General features: G+C 55.1%; 1 protein-coding gene and 1 long non-coding RNA gene across 13 annotated transcripts in view; both read right to left on the reverse strand.

Annotated features, from left to right (window-relative positions):
- Positions 1–857, reverse strand: part of PRRC2B (proline rich coiled-coil 2B) — a 49814-nt gene extending 48957 nt beyond the window's left edge. For 8 of the 12 annotated variants that reach the window (XM_068657373.1, XM_068657380.1, XM_068657378.1 and 5 more), the window contains exon 1: positions 602–856. The gene's annotated coding sequence lies outside the window, so the exon portion shown is untranslated. Of the gene's footprint in view, positions 1–561 lie in introns of all 12 variants that reach the window. The other 4 variants (XR_011089240.1, XR_011089239.1, XR_011089238.1 and 1 more) reach the window with 2 other exon arrangements.
- A 272-nt stretch (positions 858–1129) lies between these two features.
- LOC137842830 (uncharacterized) lies at positions 1130–10365 on the reverse strand. The gene is made up of 4 exons (XR_011089241.1): positions 8494–10365; positions 5468–5512; positions 3441–3546; positions 1130–3338 (listed from the first exon to the last, which is right to left on the reverse strand). It is a non-coding gene; the product is annotated as an uncharacterized lncRNA (long non-coding RNA).
- Between the last annotated feature and the right edge of the window lie 5781 nt (positions 10366–16146).

The raw sequence follows: 16146 nt of genomic DNA on the forward strand, positions 1-16146 counted from the left end.
CGCCGTGCCATCCATCCCCCTTGTTTTTGCTGCACGGCGCGACAAAAATATCTTTGTGTCACCCTCCAGGCGAGGAGGAAAAAACAAGCTGCCTGCGCGGCGGGCTGCGAGGCCGCCCCCAGCCCCCTAGGGGGGTGTGTGTGAGGGTGAAAGGGGGGGGGCCCGGCCGAGGGGGGAGTCCCAAAAACCCCTAAATCCACCCCAAATCTCTCCCCAGGCCTCACAGCGCGGCCCTCGCTTGGGGAATGGGGGAACGGGGGGGGGGGGGGGGGCGGCGGCCAGGCCCCGCATCGGCCCCAGACGCCCCCAACACCCCGGGGGGGCCGCACACAATAAACAGTGGGGCCAAAGCAGCCCCAAATAACGAGGGGGAGCCCCCAGCGCCCCTATTTGTGTGTGTGTGGGGGGGACACCCTCGGCGGGGAGGCCGCGGGGTGCCGCAGCCGCTGGCTCCGGCTCCATTTTAGGGCTGCCTCGTCCCACCTTCCCTCTCCCTCCCCCTTCTTCTTCTTCCTCCTCCTCCCTCCTCCTCCTCCCTCTCCCTCCCCCGGCCCCACTCACCGCCCCAAATACCCGCGGCCGCCGGCCCCCCGATACCCACCTGTGGGGGTGGCGGGGAGCCGGGAGCGCCTGAGGAGCCGGGTGCCGAGGGGCGATGGGCGCGGGGCGAGGCGGATGGCGGCGGATTGCGCGGCGGCGGCGGGGCGATACGGGTTCTCGCTGCCGCTGCCTCCTCCTCCTCCTTCTTCTCCACCTCCTCCTCCTCCTCCCTCGGCCCGGCCTGTCAATCCCGCCCGGGAGGGCACAGCGCCGCCTGCAGAGCCCCGCCGGCCAGGCGACTGAGGGGCGGCCCAAAATGGAGGAGGAGGAGGAGGAGGAGGAAGAAAGGGGCAGAGCTGAGCCCTGACGGTTTCCTCCAGCCCCAGCCTCGCTCTCCACCCCCTGTCCACACAGAGCGGGCTCCGGCTCAGCACTGAGAGGAGGTTGTTTCCCCGAGGGGGGATTTTTCCCCCCTCAGAGCCAGCAGGGCTGGCTGCCTCGCCACACACCGAGCCCCTCACGGGGGTATTTAAGAGGGGTTGGGGGCGGCGAAGTCACCCAACGCACCCTATCCTACACAGTCTGCCCACAAAGTGCCACATGCAAGCCCCAAGTTCGCCCCCACATTGCCCTACAGCAGTCCTGAGCTCAAACCACCCGCCCTAGGGGTACCTTCAAGGGGGTTACAAGAGACTTTCCCTGAACTTTTTGTCTCCTTGTCGAGGAGGACCCGGACAGGGCAGCAGGGCAATGGCTGTTGGGGGGATTTTGGTACAGCCAGAGCCTTTCCCTTCCCACAGACAGCAGTGAAGTCAGCCTGGCATGCCTCCCTGGTTCTGTGGGCAACCTGGAGGAACTGCCCCCTGGAAGGATTTCACTCCAGAAACAGTTAAATTTCTTTCATTCATGATGATGGAAATGAATGCAGCAGAGCAAAGTAAGCACTTCTATCCTGAAAACAAAACAAAACCTAACCTTACGCAGCCATAAAACACAAGTAGCCTCATGAGGCAAGCCTCAAGCCCCACGGGCTTGAACAGAGACGCAGGTCAACACAACGTGAGCAGCATTCCTGGCAAGAAGTTTGCACTAAAAATGTTGTAGAAGTTGCCGTAAAGTGCGGTTCCTCACCCAGGGCATCTTGTATAGCTTGGGAGTTGTCTCCTCACATGCAAGGCCAAAATATTTTCCCCTTTGTTTTTCCCTTTCCTGTCCTGTAACACACGTGGGTGTTCGGCAGTGTGACAGCTTACATTTTGCAGTGAAAGGCCGGGCTGTAGGTATAGATGCATTTGTTGGTTTTGTTTTTTGTTTGTTTGTTTTTAGAAATTGTCCAGCGGTTTTTGAAAATGACAAGCAGGCCATTTTTAGGGTGGTTTTGATTAGAGAAAAGTCACTAAAATCCTTAAAATCTGGGCTTACTTAACATTTTCGAGATCTTTGCATAGATTACACGATACATTCCCCTGCTTTGCCTCGAGGGTGGCCCTGAAGTTTCTAAATTCTGCCTGTTTTGAACCATCTTGGCAGGGGCCACCACAGTGACAAAAAGCCTCCAAAAATCATGAAGGAATACTAGATCACTCCCATAAATACACATTATACACACGTGCACACACACACATATATCAAGCACCTGGGCAATCTTATTTAAAGAACTGGCCTCTTGCAAATGCCCTCTTCAGCTTATTCATGGGCCACCAGTCCTGTGCTGTCATGCTATGTGTCCTTCCCTATGAAGGGAAGGTGCCTTTAGAGGGTTTTTGCAGCACACAGCCCTGGTGCTGCAGGGGAATGGCCCCTACCTCTCCCCAGGCTTACGGGAGCAGGGTGAGGGCTGGCACCTGGCTTGGTGCTCAGGAGAGATGTGTCTGATCTCAGTCATCAGGAGTAGTGCAGAGGGAGGCAATGCAGGAACAGCTTTCTGGACCATATGGGATGTTCCTACAGTTGATCTGCACGGCTATTGAAGTTGCCAGGCACTGAGCTACCAAGAGACGCACAAGCACTGCTAAAAACCATCATCTGGCTGTCAGATCCCTTCCTTCTCTGGATAACGAAGTATCACACTGCTCCTGCCCATCTCATCTTCCATGCAGCACTTTTTTCCTCTCTGGAGACAGCAGGCGAATGCCCTCTGCTTCTGCTCTTACAAGCACTTGCATGGAGAGGCCCACCCTCCTTGATACCACCAAACTCCCACTCACCCCAAATCTCTGGGGAACCAGGGTATTAGTCTGGCCTGTTTGATTTTCTTTCTCCATCAGTCTTCTTGTCTGGCCAGACAAGTGCACACATGCACGCACACACACAAATAAGAATAGCTCTTCTAACTTGCTACCTGCCCATCCAGACCTCACTGTCCTCCATCAGCGAAGCTGCAGGTCAGCCAAATTTCCAGAGAGGGCCTCTGATTTGGGCTGCTGCTTTTCACATTCAGGTGCCCTACCCTGCAGCACCATGCTGTTTCACAGCCCTTGTCAGCAAATGAGGAAGAAGAAGAGGAGTAAGCCATCTTCTGCTATTTGTTGTTGATGCACAATAACAGCAAACACTCAAAGGCATTAATGCTGCCCTTCAGGAGTCGGGCACTGTGGGATCCCCTTGCTTTCAATGACTCACGCAGCCACCTACAACCCAAACCATCGGCAGGTGACTCACACAGGCTTGTCCAGGTCAGCGCTATGCACACCTGCTGCTGTAATAAGCACTTCTCTGAAGGTCCCTTGTGCATCTCCAAGGCAACAATCCAAGGCCAAGGGAATAGATGTGCCAATTAAAGAAAAAACTAATGCAACCTGTTGTGGAGATCAAAGGACAAAGTAAACAAATGAAAGACAATTCTATATTCATTATCAGGTGTGTACGCTGCAGCTCCCACAAACTGACAGCTTCTTTACCTGTGTCTCACAGTGCACTGAGGGCACCTCCACGAAGCTTTGTAAAGTCTCATGGCTCAGGACTGTACCGGGGCTGAGCTCTTCTTTGTTCAGAGATGGTCACCATCTGAAAAGTGTAAAGATGTTCCTATCACCGAAGCAAAAAGCATGGCTCCTCTGCAACCTGGTCCACGAGGATGACACCAGACCTTGTCATAAAGTGATGAATTCCTGTGCCTCTCTGAAAATCCTGCAGCAGCACCTTTCACCTGCCTGTGTATAAATGAGGATGGGTTTAACAGGAGACCTGGTGTGATTAGACCCACAACAGACTTCAGTGAGCAGGGTAGGGATAGTGAGAGGAGATTTGGACAGAGACTGATGAATGGGTTTCACCTGGATGAAGTTTAATACACAGCTCTATGTAGGATCCATTCTGGAAGGACTGCCCTCCCACTCCGATTTTTGACCTCTGCCAGACTGCTGAGCCAATTTTCCCCTGGACGTGAGAGTCAGAGCCTCCTGCTTCCCCTTCCCAGGATTAATTACAAGTGAACACAGGAACCCTGCTGTGTGCTTCATCCTTCCACTAATTAAGAATCCTGTCAAATAGAAAATAACCACTGCAGAGGGCTTACAGCCCTACCATAGAATTTGTATCTACAGAAATGTCTTGTGCTCTAAGGCTTCCTAGAAATAATTGAATTACTATTATATTCTGCAGCTTCCTCAAACATTTGCTCTACATCTATAAATCCTCAGCCATGGCCTGCATCTTTCAGGGTTGTTTACAGCAGAGCAAACTGAAGGCTAAATGCTCTTACGCTATTTTGCTATCACTTTGCTCAGCTGTAAATGGCAGCCTGCAGCATAAGACAGCCCCTTACTGTCCTTATGGTCATTCACAAAATGCCACAATCCATTTGCAAAAAAAGCAAAGTGATCCCACTCCATACTCCATCCAGAGGCCGTTCAGCACACACAAGGCATGCATTTACCTTATGGGGTCAGATTGTGGTCCTTCTACTTTTTCCATCCATCTCAGACAGCAGCCAACATCAGCTGCTGCAGAAGAAACATTGTGGACAGTTGTGGAGTAACCTGTCCAGGGCAGAATGTGCTTTCTAATCCCACAAGGGAGGAGCTGGTTTATGCCCTGAAGTGTGAAAATCTGTTGTGTCTAAATCAAGAAGTGCCTCGTGCTTGCACTGACTTCATTATCTTGTCTGAGGCAGCTACAGGGAAAGTCAGGCCCACAACTAAGTGGATGGGGCCTTAAGACCCAAACCCAGTCAGGAAGAAGATGAATAGAGCCGAGCTGTCAAATATGTGAGGTGGGAAAGAAGACATGAGCAGCTCTGGCAGGTCTCTGGAATCCCATGTATGATGCTGTGTTATCCAAATATAAGGACATGCTTTGGAAGATAGATCTCACACAGAACAAAGGGACCCTAGGCCTCAAGTATAAAAGGCTTCCTTTTTCCCCCTCTTAGTTTAGACCTAATGTCAGTAGAGATGGTTCCGTACAATTGTTTTTAAGAGAAAATAGGTTGTGATGAGAGGAAGCTGAAGCCTCTCACCTCTCCAAGCTCAGATACAGTATGAAATGTGGGGAATGTGAAAAGAGCATGAAAACCGAGGAATCTTGGCTTTTCCTCCAAACTGGGTTAAATCTGATCAGGGAGAGCAAAGACTGCAACACTGTGCTCATTTACTCTAAGCTGTGGCATGGTCCCCTCTGTGCATCTAATTAAGTGCCTAGGGTCTTGCCATGCAGTTACAGCAGCCCTGCTCTCAGGCCTACTTGTTAGAGTTTCTTGGTAGTGTTTCTTCATTTTTTTTTCCCCTCCCACAACATTCATTGAATACCTGACTGGTTCCCAGGGTACTGAATTCATCTCAGGCCCTGAGATTGTTGAACCATTATATGCACACAGATTTATTTTACAGATGGGTGTGGGAAGAAAAAAAAAACATGCCCTGTGGAGGGGAAAATATAAAAGAAAAAAGTAAACCACAGACTTTAATCAAGGTCTTCAATATTCTACCTGAGTTGCTTCAACCATTGGGAAAATGTGTTCTTGCTGGTGTTTCTGGAAATAAAAGTTAAAACACTACATGTCAAGTTTTCATTGTGTATCAAAGGAGGGATGTCAGAACTTCACTGTTTTCACTGAAAAGAACCTTTCTTTCCCAGCTTGCTCTATCCCATCAATAACTGCAATAGAGAAATCCTCTGGTCAAACACGACTTGTCTTTTCCAGACCCATAGAAAAACAATCCTCACAGCTACCCAAAGTCCTCCTTCCCTCAGAGTGTCATCTGGTTCTGGCATCCTTGGCTGCACGCTCTCCCTCCTTTCCCTGGCCAGCTGTGTGTGGAAGGGCAGCAGTCTGGGTGGGTTGCACTCACTTCCCATCTCCTGTGCATTACACAGCCAGGCTGGACACTTCTTTCCTGCTCTCACAAAGGCAGACGGCCACCCTCTTGGGGTGCCAGCACCCAGATCCCCTCCCTAGAGGCATCCAGAGAAGGTCTGGCCACTCCCGGGTCTAGGGGTCCCTTGTGTCTGCCCCCAGCTCTCCACCAAATCTCACCACCAAGGCAGGACAGACCCACTGACTCCAGTTCCTTCCTACTGCAGGAAGAACTGGGGGCCCGAACTGGTCTGATTTGCCTTTTTTTTTTCCCCCCCCTAACTCTCACAGGTGAGCAGCTCTTGCTCCTGTAGCTGCTGAAGAAGTTCCTCTTCTTTATTCCTTTGTGGCCTATGGGAACCACAGGCTCTTCATGAGAGCAAGATGCCATCGAAGCATTTCCGTTTGCCAGACTATTGTTTGTCCTTTTAAAGTCTGCAGACCTATGCTGTTCTTAGTGAGTGAATGCTGGCTGCCTGAAGGATGAAATAAAATGACTATTTAAGGCTCTAAAAAAGGAAATCATTTAAAACAGGGCTGATTAAAAGGAAGAAACTATTCTTCCAATGAGAAGTGGATTGCTTTCAGCTGGCTTTAGTGCTGAGCTTTGTCTGCAATGAGGATCAAATACCAGTTGCCTGATACTGCAAGTATTTTGGAGGCACTTCATCAGCCATCACTTCAGTTTTTCCCTGGGTGTAACTGCAAAACAAGGCTACAGCTTCTGCTCATCCTGGCTTCATGATTTTTCATTTGGCTGCGCTGTTCAGAAGCTAACAAGGCTGTTCTTAGCCCAGATTTAAAACCCCAGTCTCCTTTTTACTACAGCCGCTGGGAAGCCTTCCCACAGCCTTGATTGCATAAGTAGGAAGAGGTTCCAGGAAAAAAAAAAATCAAGAAAATTCAAGAAGCCCCATGCACCTTCCTCACAACAAAACTGTTTATATATTCTTGAAAAGACTCCAAAGACTGTTGGTGACACGCTGGCATTTCAGCACACTCAGAGAAGAGAAGAAACCAGGGAGATGTAGCTGCAAATACTAAAGAAGTTTCATCAGGCAAGGACCTTTTTGATCAATGCAGCACTTGCCACCAGAGCATGCTGAAAACCAGTTAGGAGTGTCTGCTTTTGAACTTAGCACCTTTGGTTAGCCTCTGTCAAAATCTCTTTTTTCAAAGAGTTTGGAGGAGGAAATCAAGAGAAATATGGGAATTCAGTTATTTGACATAGGATCCTAGAAAGCACATCTCAAAGCACAAGAAATATTTCCGAGAAAGGCAACACATGACTGCCTTAGCTCAACCTGTCTGACTTTTACAGCCATTCACAAGCAGGTCGCTGCATTAGGCAATTTTATCAGCTTTATTTGGCTCTGACTTGGAGATCAGCAATCGTCCCAAACAATGCTAGAGCCAAACCTCTGGAGAACTGATGGGGATGTTTTAGCAACAAAAGCCACTGTCTCTTGAAAATGCTATTTCACTTTGGTCTGTCCACTCATAAAAACCACAGTCTTCTTTGGGGACAAACTTAGCCAAACATTTCAGGCTGGGGTTGGCCACAAGACCTGCGCTGACAAAGAGGTGCAGACCTCCCAGAAAATGAACACACAGACAGGCAAACCCATAGTCACCCCAAATTTATTAAGGGTATTTTGAGGCACCTTAAAGTAACTGATTTTTGCAGTGCCTGATGTTCAGTCGAGATTTAAACCAACACGGTTTTGCTGCCTGCCTTGAAGCCCTCACAATGACCACAGATGTGGCAGGAATGCAGGCTCGGGGACGTGTTTGGGTTCACGGTTCCAGCCTTCAATCCCAACCATCTGATTCCCCCGCTCCATGTGCTGCGAGACAGCTGTTGTTTCGCAGTTCAAAAATATCTCGCTTCGCCCCGCCGAAGGGAACGATCAGCTGCCTCTGAACGTGATGAAGCTGATGAGAACGAGTGATTTGGGGAGAACTGCAACCCCTGCTGCAAGCGAGCAGACTCTCGCTGTCCCTGACAAGCCTGCCTCTGATCTGCAACGGGATGATCACAGCCCGGCCAGCGTGTGAATCCTGCACACACGCAGACAGAGCTGACAATTTGTGGTTATCGGGGGCTGTGGGATTCGCTTCCAGAGCCCCCAGGCAAAGGTCACCGTCTGGAGCCTCTCCAGAGCTGCAGCATCCCCCTTTTTCCACAGAGGATTTATAAAATAGTGCTTTAGCGAGCCCTTTTTCTCCTGACTCCTTTTGTCCCTTCTGCCTCATCAGGTCTCACCAAGTCCCTTATGAGCTCAGTCTCTTTAATTATTACCGCGCTTCCGAAATATTCCAGCGGGAGCCGAGCACCTGCTTAGAAAGACGCACTCCCGACCCGAGAAGCTTCAGCCCCAAAAAGCCGGGATCTCCCTGTGCCCTGATAGGGAATCCTTTGGGATCAGCTCGACCACACCGGCCGGGATTTCTCCCCCCAGGACCCCCCCCCGGCAGCCCAGCGCCATCCTGCCTCGTCCCCGCTAGAGGGAGCGACAAACCCAGCCTGGGAGCCGCCGCCGGCCGCAATCCGGCCCCGGCATCTCCCCGGAGAGCACCGGGCTGGGGTGGGATGGGATGGGGTCGGGTGGGATGTAGGGGACAGCTCGGTGCCCCCCCGGGGGTCCCGCACCTACCGGCTGTCCCCAGAGAGGAGATCAAGGAGATGAGCGGTGGTCCTGCTGCCAGAGACCGAAATCCTTCGCCCGCTGCTGGGTTGGGATGTGGGGTGGGTGTACGGGGAGGGGGGGGGGGGAAATTGGGGGGAGAAAGGTGGAGGGGATGGGAAAGGATGGAAACAGTCCTGGGAGGGAAATGAGGGAGGTGGGGGGGGTGGAAGAGCAGCAGGGAGGGAAGGGAAGGGGTCGCACTGCTGAATTAAATCTGTGTTGCAGAGCAGTCCCTTGTTTTTGGCCATCTGGTCCTGCCAAGGGGCACAGAAGGATGGAAATGGCCACAGTGGTGATGGGGAGCCCAAATACCCTTGCTCAGGACACAAAGTGGAGCTGAGGTGCTGATTCAGGGGAAATTCGTGCTGCCTCCTTCCCTAGCTCTGGTCCCCATCAAGGGCAGGGGCAAGTCTGCCTGCTGGGCTCACAGGAGACCAAGGGAGGAGGACCAGGGATGGAGGAGAGGGACAAAGCCAGGAGGAAAATAAGCCATGGATGGACCTGTTCCTCCCAGCAGGGCTCAGGGAGCTCCTCCAGGGCCCAGCAAAGAGCCCAGCTCTGCCACGAGCCGCTGGGCTGGGAAGGACACAGCCTCTACAGGGAAAGGCTGAAGGGTTGGGGATGCTGTTCCAAGTGCCAGGGGATTTATAGGGGCAAGAGCAACACCTCAGCCTCTCAGTCAGGGCTTTGCAGAGCAGGTTCCCAGCAGCTGTAGCACATGGGGCCTGTGAGTAGAGCAGGGAGAACCAGAGCAGGAGGGAAGGAAGCGAGCAGGGGAAGGAACCAGGGCTCCAGCTGCACCCGAGGCTGCCCTAGGCCTGAAGGTGGCTCCCACTTGCCAATTTAAAACCTGCCCAGGGAGTGCTAATGAACCTGGCTAATGAGCACCAGCTGCGGTAAACAACACCTGGCTCACCCTCACCCCAAATCACCCCGCAGCTCTGCTGAGGCCCCTGGGGTCAGTTTGCACGGTGTATGGGGGATGTGGGGGGGCACTGCTGCCCACCGGGGCACGAGGAGGCTCGAGCATCTCTGCTCCGTGCACCCCAGGGCTGGCAGCGACCCCGTGTTTGGGGACCCCTTGGTGCACGGGGAGCCAGGAAGGTCCCGGTGTGCTCCAGGTGGAGCAGCCCAAACCCACACTGTGTCATCACCATGGTTTTGCTGAATGTGCCGTTCCTTCCCCTACATCCCACACCTACCTGCAGGGTCCCCTGCAGCTCCTCTCCTTTGCCCTCACAGCCCTGGCAAGAAGCGTGGGTAAAAAAAAAAAAGGCTGCGACCAAGGAACAGACCCCAGCCCCTCCGTATGGGCACAGGGACTGGGCACCACTGGGGGCTGCAGCAGTGGGGCCACCCCACATGTCCCAGTCCAGGGAGGGGGCAGGCAGGTGGCAGTCCTGATGCTGTGGTCCAGAAAACCCAGCTCAGCTCCTCTGCAACTGGGCCCGGGCTGATTTTAGGTACAAGGGAACAGGGGACCCGGGACAGGGATGCGACGAGGCTAATTTCAGCAGCACCGGGAGCCTCTCCTGTGCTGCCAAGAGGCACGGGGGCCTCGGGGGCTGGCTGGGAGCCTCGCACCACCTCTGCCTTGCCCTGTGGGTGGGGATGGGACGTGGGGGCCAGCGGGAAGGAGCCCCTGACCTTGCCCGGGGTGCGCGTCTCGCCTGGCTGCGGAGGAGACAGGTGATGCCAGGGCTGGCAGGCGCTGCGGCAGGAGCACAGCCAGGGGGTTATTAATAACCTGCTGAGTCAGGGGGGGCTCTTGGGTTTCAGGATCACAAGACACAGATGCCAAGCGGCTCAGATGGATCCCCCCTCCCCTCCCCATTCCTGATTTTTTTTTTTTTTTTTACATTGACGGGGACAACTGTGAAGCTGGGTGGGGGCTGCAGGCGGAGCTGGGTGCCCTCGAGCATCACGCTGCCTGCAGGGCTGCCCAGCCCCGTCCTGACGGTCCAAGTCACCGCAAGAGAGGGACATTCAGCTGCTGGGACATGGTCGGTCACTGGCTCCTTGCTGAGCCCCAGGAGCTACGCCAGGATATAGCAGCTCTAGGAGCCCAGTTCCCCGTCAGCATAATCAGATCGCATCGTCGGGAAATAAATGAGCACGTGGGCTTCACTGGCAGTCCTGCCTCCCTGCAGGATCATTGCTGCAGCCCCAAATCAGGCTGTGCCAGGGGCTGGTATCCCGGTGCCACCCAAAGGGATGGAGCCAAGGACCTTGTGAGATGCCAGGAGAATTCGGAGGATCTTGCAGACGTGCACTTCGCGGTGCCTAATTGCAGGAGTTTTCCAAGGGATAAAAAGCTGCAGGTTATGGGGCAGCTCTCGCTGCTCAGACGTCCCAGAAAGCATCTTGTCCCATCCTGGCTGCCACAGGGTCACCTGCACTTCTGTTGAAGCAACACGGACAGGCTGAGGTCTGCTCAGGGATGGCGATTCCTTATGCGTGGCTATGGAAAAGTAGTCAGTGAGGTGGAACAGGTTAACTTTGGGTGCAGCAGCCATGGTAGCAGCGTGCACCTCGCACACCGAGGGACCCCATCGCTCCCTCTCTGTGCCCTGGCACCCGGCACCGCCGTCTATTTTTTCCCCCGGGACAGGACAAAAATAAGCCTGTCGCACCCCTCTGCAGCAGCTGCTGGGGACATCACGCAGGCCACGCTGCTTTTCCCTGGCCCCTCTGCTGTCACAGCGCTCACACCCCGGCGCCTGCAATTGCTCTCGCTGTTGTTGCCACTTGCAGTGGCTGAAATAAGTGAAGTGCTGACGCTCTGCCGGCCTGCTGCGTCCCCGGAGAGGTCTCGTTTCGTGGTATCAGGCTGGCTGAGCAGCCAAGCCCCGTTCATTTCAATTAGCCCGATCGCTCTCAAATCCTATTTACCTTTATGGATGTGTTAGCATCTCGCTGCTGCCTGCACTGAGCCCAGATGAAAGGGCGAGCAGGAATATGTGCGGGGCCGTGCAGATACCACGTGTGAGCCCTCGCTGCGAGGCCAGGCCGAGTACCGAGCACAGACACTGATAAAACCCTATCAGAGGGACACAGCGAACCTCACGTAGCCTGGAGCAGCCTGCAGCATTAACCACGGCCTGGCGAGGAGCTCCGGCTTTGGGCTTTAAGCATTTCACACTGTAGGAGAGATACAAGACAAAAAAAGGCCTGGGGTCCTGTAGCCCCGTGGGTCTCCTTTCTGACGAGGTGCTCGCTCCCAGCAGGACCTGTCCTTAGGTTCATGTACCTCATTAGGCTCTTAACAATCGTTTACCATCGCGACACATTCCAGCACTTAAATAAGCTCCTTGAGAGGCAGAGATAAGGTATCAGCCTTCCTGTTCATCTTGCCAGTCTGTCTGCAGCAGATAAACACGTTGGGCAGCAGGAAAAAGGTTATCTAGAAAGGAAGCCGAGCAACGGCTGCTGTTATTGCAGGAGGCTTTGAGAAAAGGAACGCCACCAGGAACCCCGCAAGGCCTACAAGTCCTTCCCGGCGGGACTTGATTGATGATGGATTGAACCCAGCTCAGCCTTCCTCCCAGGGCAGGGGCATCCTCCTGCCCGGCCAAGGGCTCCCGAGGAGGTTGTGCTCTCCCAGGGGGAGGCGATGAGCGAGGCAGGTGCCCCCGAGCCTGCTGCTTGCCTGCAGAGCAGGGGGATGCTGTAGGGTCCCTCCGTGCCCTGGGCACACCTCTCCCATCTCAGCGAGCAGGGAGAGCGGGAAGGAGTTTGGGACAATCCCCGGACTTCCTTAACCTAAATATCGCCTTGCGTTTTGGGGATGGGGCAGGAGAACCGACCTGTGCTGGGGGGTTCGTTTACAGCCTGGTAGGAAACTTGCTTTTCCTTCGGATGGCAGCGTTTTGCTTTATCCTCTGGTCTTGGGTTTGTTTGCTCGTTTGCAGGTGCAGGAAAAAAACGTATAGAATTTATAAAAAGCAAAACCAAAAAGCTGCCATTTCCAGTCAAATTTGCAGAGCCCCTTCTTGTGATCAGCCAGGGACAAAAGACCCCAGAAAGCAGCTCCGTGGCTCAGGAAATGTCCCAGGCTGGGGGCTGCGGGGCAATGACGGGAGCAAATCCTGCCAGGAAGCACCGTGGGTCTGCTCGGCCTCTTTGCCCCTCCGGATCCATCATCTCCCTCCTGCCTCCCTCCAGACATCCTCCCCACATCCCTCCACGTGCTCCTCTACCTCACTGATTCCCAGGAAGCTGCGTTTTATATAACCCCTGGCTCACACTGGACACCGAGGCTGTGCGTTACCGCGCCGTTAATACACCGCTGTAGGTTCGGGATTTAAAGCAAATAACCCCCTCGCAGCGGGGGGGAAGCAAACCATGACCACGCAGGGCTGGCAGCTCCAAGGTGCAAATCCCAGTGGGGACAGGGCACCTGCACCATGATGCCAGGGGTGGATTCGTTGTCACCGTGCGTGTGAGCGCTGTGTGGCACTTTGGTCTCTGGGCAAGTGTTTCGCTAGCATCCATCATCCCGTTGCTCTTTAATTAATCTCTGCAGGTCTGGCTTTCCAGCGCTGATGGTCTCGCACAAGCCTGCTGGTCCTCGGGGAAGGGAAAAAGTCAGACAGGATCCCATAAGCTAGGGGGTGTCAGGGGAAGGGGACTCGGCAAGGACAGGGCACGTTCTGGGGAGAGGAAGCCAGCTCCGCCTGGTAGGAATTTGGTTAGAAATACTTAAATCGGGTGAGATTCCAGGGCAATGCCCAGGTCCCCAGCTCCATCCTCATCCTCTGAGAGGCTCGGAGTGACCACACCACAAAGGGAAGAGCATCAGTGTTCCCAAGAGCCCTGAGCTGTGGTGTGGGGCCAGCAGGGTTTGCCGCAGGGCTGCCTGGTGCTGCGGTACGACCCCGCTCACCAGACCCACTGAGCCAATTTGCTCCAAGGCTTTAATTACCCATTCATCACGGCCAAGCCTTGAATGAGATTCCTCCGAGCTGGAGAGGCTTCCCCTGCTCGGGAAGCAGGGGTTTGCCAGGGAAAACCCTCGGAGGGAGGCTGGGGAAGTGCTGCCCCCCGATCCCTCAGCACCTCCCCACGGCAGCCGGGGCTGCTCGGGCTGCACGAGGTTAACGGTTTTATGCAACCCCTGCGATTAACTTCTCCTAAATCTGCAATTCTTCCCCGCCTTCTATTTTTATAAAAAGAAAAGGAGAGGGGGGGGGGGAGGGTGGTATTTACGAGGGATTTCGCTCACATAATGAAATAAATGTGATCAGCTGAGGGACCCGTAATCCGCTTTGACTCTTGCATCCCAGGGAATGGCCACGGAGATCTTCGCTGCTCCGAGTCCCAACGAGGTGGGGAGCAAAGAGCCCCCCCTGTGCCTGCCCAGCCTTAGCTGGGTTTGGAAATGTTAAGCGGGCAGGGAGGTGTCAGCCAGGGTCCCTGGAATGGATGCTGGAGGGGAACACCTCGGTCATCTGCACCCCTCTGCAGCCCGGAGCTGGCCCCGTCGCTGTTTGGGGCTCTCTGGCTCTGCAGCACACACCTGTACAAAAGGGAGGCACCATCCTGTTTCTTTAAGCTTTGCCCGATATATTAAATTTTTAGCCTGGAAATGGCATGGTCAGTCATCGCTTCAATACCAAAACTGAGCTGAAAATCACACAGATGATCATCCTGACCGGGGAGAAGTGTCTGAAGCCCAGAGTGGGTTAAACCCATGGGTCCCTTGTCCCCATCAGAAGCACCCCAGAGTGAGGAAGAGGGGGTCATTTGCCCAAGAACACCCAGCACGGGGTGAGCTAGAGCCACCACCCTGCTACTGCAGGGAGATCTTGTATTAGAGCCCTCCCTGTTCCCCCCGAGCCCTCAAACCCCCCAGCCAGCTCCCCACCACCGGCCTCGTCCTGGGGGGGACACGGGGCTTGGTCACCCCTTCCTCAAGGGACCACAGAGAGGACCCCAGCAGCCCTGGGCAGGGAGGGCAGCGCAGCCCTGATGCGGTGAGGATTTGTCCCACCACATTTGGCATTACCGAGGCCACCAAAGCCCAAATCAGCGAGGTTCAAATAAAACACCGGCTTAGGCTGGGGAGGGGGAGCTCAACACCCCAGCCGTGATTCCCACATATGCCCACGGACATAATCCAGCTTTGCTACTCTCCCTGGCACCCTCTGTAGGTTTTTTTGTTTTTGTTGTTGTTTTTAATAAATTAAAATCCCTTTTTGCTGCCGAGCACAATCAGCGTTGGGGCGCGGGGAGGAGCAGCCCTGGCTGCACGCAGCAGAATCAGAAACGAAATCACCACCACCGCTGCCTGCACGGACACATGCGGCACGGATGGCAGCAGCCCCCCGAGCCCATGCACTGAGCTTTCCTCCTCTGGGGCTTCTTCCTAACTCACCTCTTAGCTGAACCGAAAGTCAGAAGGTGCTCGGAGCCGCCTGGCTGCGGTGCCCCAGGAAGGAGGCTCCTCCCCGAGCCTTGCGTGGATGAATTTGGGGGTCTGGGGGTGCAGGGAGAGCACCCACGACCCTGGGAAGTCCTGAAGGAGCTCAGCCCATTTGAATTTTTGCCTCCCAGCACCCTGCTCCAGCTTCCCCAGGGCAGCCAGGGCTCAACCTCTGCGTGAGCATCAGCACGGGCTGCAGGGGAGTGGAGGATGAGGCCCCAAATTATTGTCCCCAGCTGCTGACTTCTGTGTAACAAACCTGCAAGACCCACAGTGTTTCTGACAGCCCCTGCTAAATCTGAAGCGAGCAGAGAGCGCAGCCAGACGATGCCCCAGCACTTTGGCCCATGGGCAGGAGCCCACGGCTGATGGTGCTGATCCCCATCCCCATCCTATCCCATCCCATCCCATCCCATCCCATCCCATCCCTATCCACCTCCGGGGAGGGAGAAGCCCCCCGGGGCTGGATCCCAGCTGTAGGGACAGCCCCGCTCTCCTCGCTGCACACAGGACCTGGAAGGCAGGCAGCATCTGCACGGATCGAAAGCCCAAAGCCCGGGGACATTTTCCTTCCCCTGCTGCTGCGCCCTCCTTGCCGCTGAGCCAAAACACTCAGCATCCATCCCTGTGGGTGCAGGGGGGGGGTGCTGAATCCCTTCCAGCTCCCCGCACAGCCTGCAGCAGGACGGCTGGCTGTGTTACCCAGCCTGGAAGCTGAGAACAGCCCCCCCCAGATTGCACCTTACCTGCAGAGGAGCCAGGTCACCCTGACACCGCTCCCCCCACATCCCCCAGCCCACACGGCTGCATCCCCAAGACCAGGGGCCTCCTGCCTGCCCCGGGAGGTAACGGGTAACCCAGCACATGCGGGGACACTTAAGGACACGGGAGGGCTCCCCCATCCCTGGCTGTTGCCATAGAGACAGAAGCTGGATTTGGCTGCAGCGATGCTGGCACCCTCGGCACAGCAGGGAGGAGCGCTCCAGGCAGGCTCCGCATCAGGCACGCCGTGGGTGCTGTGCCACTCGCCTCGGGGGCTCTGCCACAACCTCCCCGCAGCGAGGACGCCAGCACCGGGGCCGCAGCTCTCCCAGCATCCACGCACCAGGGGCTGGGGGCTCTGGGGATGGTGGTGCTGAGGGGCTCCGGGGGTGCTGGTGCTGGGGGAGGCTGCCAGGAGCACCCCACATGGGAGC

The sequence above is a fragment of the Anas acuta genome, chromosome 20 (genome assembly GCF_963932015.1).
Source record: "Anas acuta chromosome 20, bAnaAcu1.1, whole genome shotgun sequence".
NCBI classification, from domain to species: domain Eukaryota; kingdom Metazoa; phylum Chordata; class Aves; order Anseriformes; family Anatidae; genus Anas; species Anas acuta.